Source organism: Tenrec ecaudatus, chromosome 11, assembly GCF_050624435.1.
Source record: "Tenrec ecaudatus isolate mTenEca1 chromosome 11, mTenEca1.hap1, whole genome shotgun sequence".
Classification (NCBI taxonomy): domain Eukaryota; kingdom Metazoa; phylum Chordata; class Mammalia; order Afrosoricida; family Tenrecidae; genus Tenrec; species Tenrec ecaudatus.
In genome coordinates, this window is record NC_134540.1 from 123,980,576 (window position 1) to 123,988,538 (window position 7,963).

Here is a 7,963-nt window from a genome sequence, read left to right on the forward strand (position 1 = left end):
AACTAGCAGACACTTGCACTATGTAGGTTACCTAGGAGGCACTTGGACTATCTAGGTTAACTCACGTGCAATTGGACTACGTAGGTTCCTTAGCGGGCACTTGGACTATCTAGGTTGCCTAGCGGGCACTTGGACTATGTAGGTTAACTAGCATGTTCTTGGACTATCTAGGATACTTAGCGGGCACTTGGTATATAGGTTAACTAGCGGGCACTTGGACTATGTAGGTTAACTAGAGGACACTTGGACTATCTAGGTTAACTAGTGGGCCCTTGGACTATGTAGGTTAACTAGCGGGCACTTGGACAATCTAGGTTAACTAGCGGGCACTTGGACGATCTAGGGTAACTAGCGGGCACTTGGACTATCAAAGTTAACAAGTTAGCCCTTGGACTATGTAGGTTAACTAGCGGGCCCTTGGACTATCTAGGTTACCTAGCGGGCACTTGGAATATATAGGTTACCTAGAGGGCACTTGGACTATGTAGGTTACTTAGCCGCCACTTGGACTATCTAGGTTAGCTAACAGGGACTAGGACTATTGAGGTTCCCTAGCGGGCACTTGTACTATCTAGGATACGTAGCTGGCCCTTGGACTATGTAGGTCAACTAGCGGGCCCTTGGAGTATCTAGGTTAGCTAACGGGCACTTCGATTATGTAGGTTAACTAGCGGGCACTTGGAATATGTAGGTTAACTAGCGGGCCCATGGACCATGTAGGTTTACTTGCGGGCCCTTGGACTATCTAGGTTCCCTAAAGGGCTCTTGACTATCTAGGTTACCGAAAAGGCACTTGGACTATCTAGGTTACCTAGCGGGTACTTGAACTATCTAGGTTAACTAGCGGGCACTTGGACTATGTACGTTCCCTAGCCGGCACTTGGACTATCTATGTTAACTAGCGGGCACTTGGAATATGTAGGTTAACTAGCGGGCCCATGGACTATGTTGGTTTACTTGCGGGCCCTTCGACTATCTAGGTTGCCTAGCGGGCACTTGTACTATTTAGGTGAACTAGCGTGCCCTTGGACTATCTAGGTTCCCTAAAGGGCACTTGGACTATCTAGGTTACCGAAAAGGCACTTGGACTATCTAGGTTACCTAGCGGGTTCTTGAACTATCTAGGTTAACTAGGGGACACTTGAACTCTGTAGGTTACCTAGCAGGCACTTGGAGTATCTAGGTTAAATAGCGGGCACTTGGACTATCTAAGTTAACTAGCGTGCACTTGGACTATGTAGGTTCCTTAGCGGGCACTTGGACTATCTAGGTTGCCTAGCGGGCACTTGGACTATGTAGGTTAACTAGCATGTTCTTGGACTATCTAGGATACTTAGCGGGCACTTGGTATATAGGTTAACTAGCGGGCACTTGGACTATGTAGGTTAACTAGAGGACACTTGGACTATCTAGGTTAACTAGTGGGCCCTTGGACTATGTAGGTTAACTAGCGGGCACTTGGACAATCTAGGTTAACTAGCGGGCACTTGGACGATCTAGGGTAACTAGCGGGCACTTGGACTATCAAAGTTAACAAGTTAGCCCTTGGACTATGTAGGTTAACTAGCGGGCCCTTGGACTATCTAGGTTACCTAGCGGGAACTTGGAATATATAGGTTACCTAGAGGGCACTTGGACTATGTAGGTTACTTAGCCGCCACTTTGACTATCTAGGTTAGCTAACAGGGACTTGGACTATTGAGGTTCCCTAGCGGGCACTTGTACTATCTAGGATACGTAGCTGGCCCTTGGACTATGTAGGTCAACTAGCGGGCCCTTGGACTATCTAGGTTAGCTAACGGGCACTTCGATTATGTAGGTTAACTAGCGGGCACTTGGAATATGTAGGTTAACTAGCGGGCCCATGGACCATGTAGGTTTACTTGCGGGCCCTTGGACTATCTAGGTTCCCTAAAGGGCACTTGGACTATCTAGGTTACCGAAAAGGCACTTGGACTATCTAGGTTACCTAGCGGGTACTTGAACTATCTAGGTTAACTAGCGGGCACTTGGACTATGTACGTTCCCTAGCCGGCACTTGGACTATCTATGTTAACTAGCGGGCACTTGGAATATGTAGGTTAACTAGCGGGCCCATGGACTATGTTGGTTTACTTGCGGGCCCTTCGACTATCTAGGTTGCCTAGCGGGCACTTGTACTATTTAGGTGAACTAGCGTGCCCTTGGACTATCTAGGTTCCCTAAAGGGCACTTGGACTATCTAGGTTACCGAAAAGGCACTTGGACTATCTAGGTTACCTAGCGGGTTCTTGAACTATCTAGGTTAACTAGGGGACACTTGAACTCTGTAGGTTACCTAGCAGGCACTTGGAGTATCTAGGTTAAATAGCGGGCACTTGGACTATCTAGGTTGCCTAGCGGGCACTTGTACTATGTAGGTGAACTAGCGTGCCCTTGGACTATCTAGGTTATGTAGCGGGCACTTGGTATATAGGTTAACTAGCGGGCACTTGGACTATATAGGCTAACTAGCGGACACTTGCACGATCTAGGTTAACTAGCTGGCACATAGATTATGTAGGTTAAATAGCGGGCACTTGGAATATGCAGGTTAACAAGCGGACACTTGCACTATGTAGGATAACTAGCAGGCCCATGGACTATGTAGGTTTACAAGCGGGCCCTTGGACTATCTAGGTTCCCTAAAGGGCACTTAGACTATCTAGGTTACCGAACGGGCACTTGGACTATCTAGGTTACCTAGCGGGCACTTGGACTATGTAGGCTAACTGGGAAGCCCTTGGACGATCTAGGTTACCTAGCGGGTAATTGAACTATCTAGGTTACCTAGCGGGCACTTGGATTATGTACGTTCCCTAGCGGGCACTTGGACTATCTTTGTTAACTAGCGGGCACTTGGAATATGTAGGTTAACTAGTGGACATTTGCACTATGTAGGTTACCTAGCAGGCACTTGGACTATCTAGGTTAACTAGCGTGCACTTGGACTATTTAGGTTCCTTAGCGGGCACTTGGACTATCTAGGTTGCCTAGCGGGCACTTGGACTATGTTGGTTAACTAGCGGTCCCTTGGACTATCTAGGTTCCCTAAAGGGCACTTGGACTATCTAGGTTACCGAACGGGCACTTGGACTATCTAGGTTACCTAGCGGGCACTTGGTATATAGGTTAAGTAGCGGGCACTTGGACTATGTAGGTTAACTAGAGGACACTTGGACTATCTAGGTTAACTAGTGGGCCCTTGGACTATGTAGGTTAACTACCGGGCACTTGGACAATCTAGGTTAACTAGCGGGCAATTGGACGATCTAGGTTAACTAGCGGGTACTTGGAATATCAAATTTAACAAGTGAGCCCTTGGACTATGTAGGTTAACTAGCGGGCCCTTGGACTATCTAGGTTACCTAGCGGGCACTTGGACTATATAGGTTACCTAGAGGGCACTTGGAGTATGTAGGTTACCTAGTGGGCACTTGGACTATCTAGGTTACCTAGCGGGCACTTGGACTTCTAGGTTAACAAACGGGCACTTGGACTATGTAGGTTGCTTAGCGGGCACTTGGACTATCTAGGTTAGGTAACGGTCACTTGGAGTATCTAGGTTACCTAACCGGAACATGGACAATGTAAGTTACCTAGCAGGCACTTGGACTATCTAGGTTCCTTAACGGGCACTTTGATTATCTAGGTTACATAGCGGGCACTTGGACTATGTAGGTTAGCTAGCGAGCACTTGGACTCTAGGTTATCTAGCTGACACTTGGACTATCTAAGTTACCTAGTGGGCCCTTGGACTATGTAGGTTTCATAGCGGGCACTTGGACTATCTAGGTTAACGAACGGGCACTTGGACTATGTAGGTAACCTAGCGGGCACATGGACAGTCTAGGTTACCTAGCGGGCACTAGGACTATCTAGGTTAACGAACGCGCACTTGGACTATGTAGGTTACCTAGGGGGCACTTGGACTATGTAGGATCCCTATTGGACATTTGGACTACTTAGGTTACCTAGCGGGCACTTGGACTATCTAGGTTAACTAGCGGGCACTTGGACGATCTAGGTTAACTAGAGGGCACTTGGACTATCTAGGTTAACTAGCGGGCACTTGGACTACGTACTTTCCCTAGCGGGCACTTGGATGATCACTGTTAACTAGCGGGCACTTGGACTATCTAGGTTAGCTAACGCGCACTTAGATTATGTAGGTTAACTAGCGGGCACTTGGAATATGTAGGTTAACTAGCGGGCCCATGGACTATGTAGGTTTACTTGCGGGCCCTTAGACTATCTAGGTTCCCTAAAAGGCACTTGGACTATCTAGGTTACCGAAAAGGCACTTGGACTATCTAGGTTACCTAGCGGGCACTTGGACTATGTAGGCTAACTAGGGGGCCCTTGGACTATCTAGGTTACCTAGCGGGTACTTGAACTATCTAGGTTAACTAGCGGGCACTTGGACTATATACGATCCCTAGCCGGCACTTGGACTATCTATGTTAACTAGCGGGCACTTGGAATATGTAAGTTAACTAGCGGACACTTGCACTATGTAGGTTACCTAGCAGGCACTTGGACTATCTAGGTTAAATAGCGGGCACTTGGACTATCTAGGTTAACTCGCGTGGACTTGGACTATGTAGGTTCCTTAGCGGGCACTTGGACTATCTAGGTTGCCTAGCGGGCACTTGGACTATGTAGGTTAACAAGCATGCCCTTGGACTATCTAGGATACGTAGCGGGCACTTGGTATATAGGTTAACTAGCGGCCACTTGGACGATCTAGGTTAACTAGAGGACACTTGGACTATCTAGGTTAACTAGTGGGCCCTTGGACTATGTAGGTTAACTAGCGGGCACTTGGACAATCTAGGTTAACTAGCGGGCACTTGGACGATCTAGGTTAACTAGCGGGCACTTGGACTATCAAAGTTAACAAGTTAGCCCTTGGACTATGTAGGTTAACTAGCGGGCCCTTGGACTATCTAGGTTACCTAGCGGGCACTTGGAATATATAGGTTACCTAGGAGGCACTTGGACTATGTAGGTTACTTAGCCGCCACTTGGACTATCTAGGTTAGCTAACAGGGACTTGGACTATTGAGGTTCCCTAGCGGGCACTTGTAGTATGTACGATCCCTAGCCGGCACTTGGACTATCTATGTTAACTAGCGGGCACTTGGAATATGTAGGTTAACTAGCGGACACTTGCACTATGTAGGTTACCTAGCAGGCACGTGGACTATCTAGGTTAACTCGCGTGCACTTGGACTATGTAGGTTCCTTAGCGGGCACTTGGACTATTTAGGTTCCTTAGCGGGCACTTGGACTATCTAGGTTGCCTAGCGGGCACTTGGACTATGTAGGTTAACTAGCGGGCCCTTGGACTATCTAGGTTCCCTGAAGGGCACTTGGACTATCTAGGTTACCGAACGGGCACTTGGACTATCTAGGATACCTAGCGGGCACTTGGTATATATGTTAAGTAGCGGGCACTTGGACTATGTAGGTTAACTAGAGGACACTTGGACTATCTAGGTTACCTAGTGGGCCCTTGGACTATGTAGGTTAACTAGAGGGCACTTGGACAATCTAGGTTAACTAGCGGGCACTTGGACGATCTAGGTTAACTAGCTGGCACTTGGGCTATCAAATTTAACAAATGAGCCCTTGGACTATGTAGGTAAACTAGCGGGCCCTTGGACTATCTAGGTTACCTAGCGGGCACTTGGAATATATAGGTTACCTAGAGGGCACTTGGACTATGTAGGTTACCTAGTGGGCACTTGGACTATCTAGGTTAACGAACGGGCACTTGGAATATGCAGGTAACCCAGCGGGCACTTGGACTGTCTAGGTTACCTAGCGGGCACTTGGACTTCTAGGTTAACGAACGGGGACTTGGACTATGTAGGTTGCTTAGCGGGCACTTGGACTATCTAGGTTAGGTAACGGTCACTTTGAGTATCTAGGTTACCTAGACGGAACATGGACAATGTAAGTTACCTAGCGGGCACTTGGACTATCTAGGTTCCCTAACGGGCACTTTAATTATCTACGTTACATAGCGGGCACTTGGACTATGTAGGTTAGCTAGCGAGCACTTGGACTCTAGTTTATCTAGCGGACACTTGGACTATCTAGGTTACCTAGTGGGCCCTTGGACTATGTAGGTTTCCTAGCGGGCACTTGGACTATCTAGGTTAACGAACGGGCACTTGGACTATGTAGGTAACCTAGAGGGCACTTGGACAGTCTAGGTTACCTAGCGGGCACTAGGACTATCCAGGTTAACGAACGCGCACTTGGACTATGTAGGTTACCTAGGGGGCACTTGGACTATGTAGGATCCCTATTGGACATTTGGACTACTTAGGTTACCTACCGGGCACTTGGACTATCTAGGTTAACTAGCGGGCACTTGGACGATCTAGGTTAACTAGAGGGCACTTGGACTATCTAGGTTAACTAGCGTGTACTTGCACTATCTAGGTTAACTAGCGGGCACTTGGATGATCACTGTTAACTACCGGGCACTTGGACTATCTAGGTTAGCTAACGGGCACTTAGACTAAGTACGTCCCCTAGTCGTCACTTGGACACTCTATGTTAACTAACGGGCAATAGGACTATCTAGATTAACCTGCGGTCACTTGGACTATCTAGGTTACCTTGCTGGCACTTGGACTATGAAGGTTACCTAGCGGGCATTTGGATTATCTAGGTTACCCAACGGGCACTTGGACTATATAGGTCAACTAGCGGGTCCTTGGAATATCTAGGTTAGCTAACTGGCACTTGGACTATGTAGGTTAACTAGCGGACACTTGCACAATCTAGGCTAACTAGCGGGCTCTTGCACTATATAGGTTAACTAGCAGGCCATTGACACTGTTGATTAACTAGCGGGCACTTGGACGATCTAGGTTAACTAGCGGGCACTTGGACTATATAGGTTAACTAGCGGTCACTTGGATTATCTAGGTTACCTAGCGGGCACTTGGACTATGTAGGTTCCCTAGGGGTCATTTGGACTATATAGATAACCTAGCGGGCCCTTAGAATTTGGAGGTTACCTAGCGGGCCCTTGGACAATGTAGGTTAACTAGTGGGCCCTTGGATTATGTAGGTTACCTAGCGGGCACTTAGACGATCTAGGTTAACTAGCGGGTACTTGGACTATGTAGGTTAACTAGCGGGCCCATGGACTATGTAGATTCCCTAGCGGGCATTTGGACTATATAGATAATCTAGCGTGCACTTAGACTTTGGAGGTTACCTAGCGGGCACTTGGACTATCTAGGTTACCTAGCTGGCACATGAACTATCTACGTTACCTAGCGGGTTCTTGGAGTATATAGGGTACCTAGCGGACTGTTGGACTATCTCGGTTGCCAAGCGGGCACTTGGACTATCTAGGTTAACTAACGGACACTTGGACTATGTAGGTTCCCTAGGGGGGCCTTGGACTATGTAAATTCCCTAGCGGGCACTTGGGCTATGAGGGTTTCCTGGCGGGCATTTGGACTATCTAGGTTACCTAACGGGCACTTGGACTATGTAGGTTCCCTATCGGGCACTTGGAGAATGTAGGTTAACTAGGGGGCACTAGGACTATGTAGGTTTCCTAGCGGGCCTTGTACTACCTAGGTTACCTAGCGGGCATTTGGACTATGTAGGCTCCCGAGCGGTCATTTGGACTATATAGATTACCTAGCGGGCACTTAGACATTGTAGGTTACCTAGCGGGCAAATTGGACTATCTAGGTTTCCTAGCTGGCACTTGAACTATCTACGTTACCTAGCGGGTACTTGGAGTATGTAGGTTACCTACCGGGCTGTTGGACTATCTAGGTTACCTAGCGGGCACTGGGACTATTAGGGTCCCTAGCGGGCATTTGGACTATAAAGGTTACCTAGCGGGCACTTGGACTATGTAGGTTAACGAACACGCACTTGGACTATGTAAGTAACCTAGTGG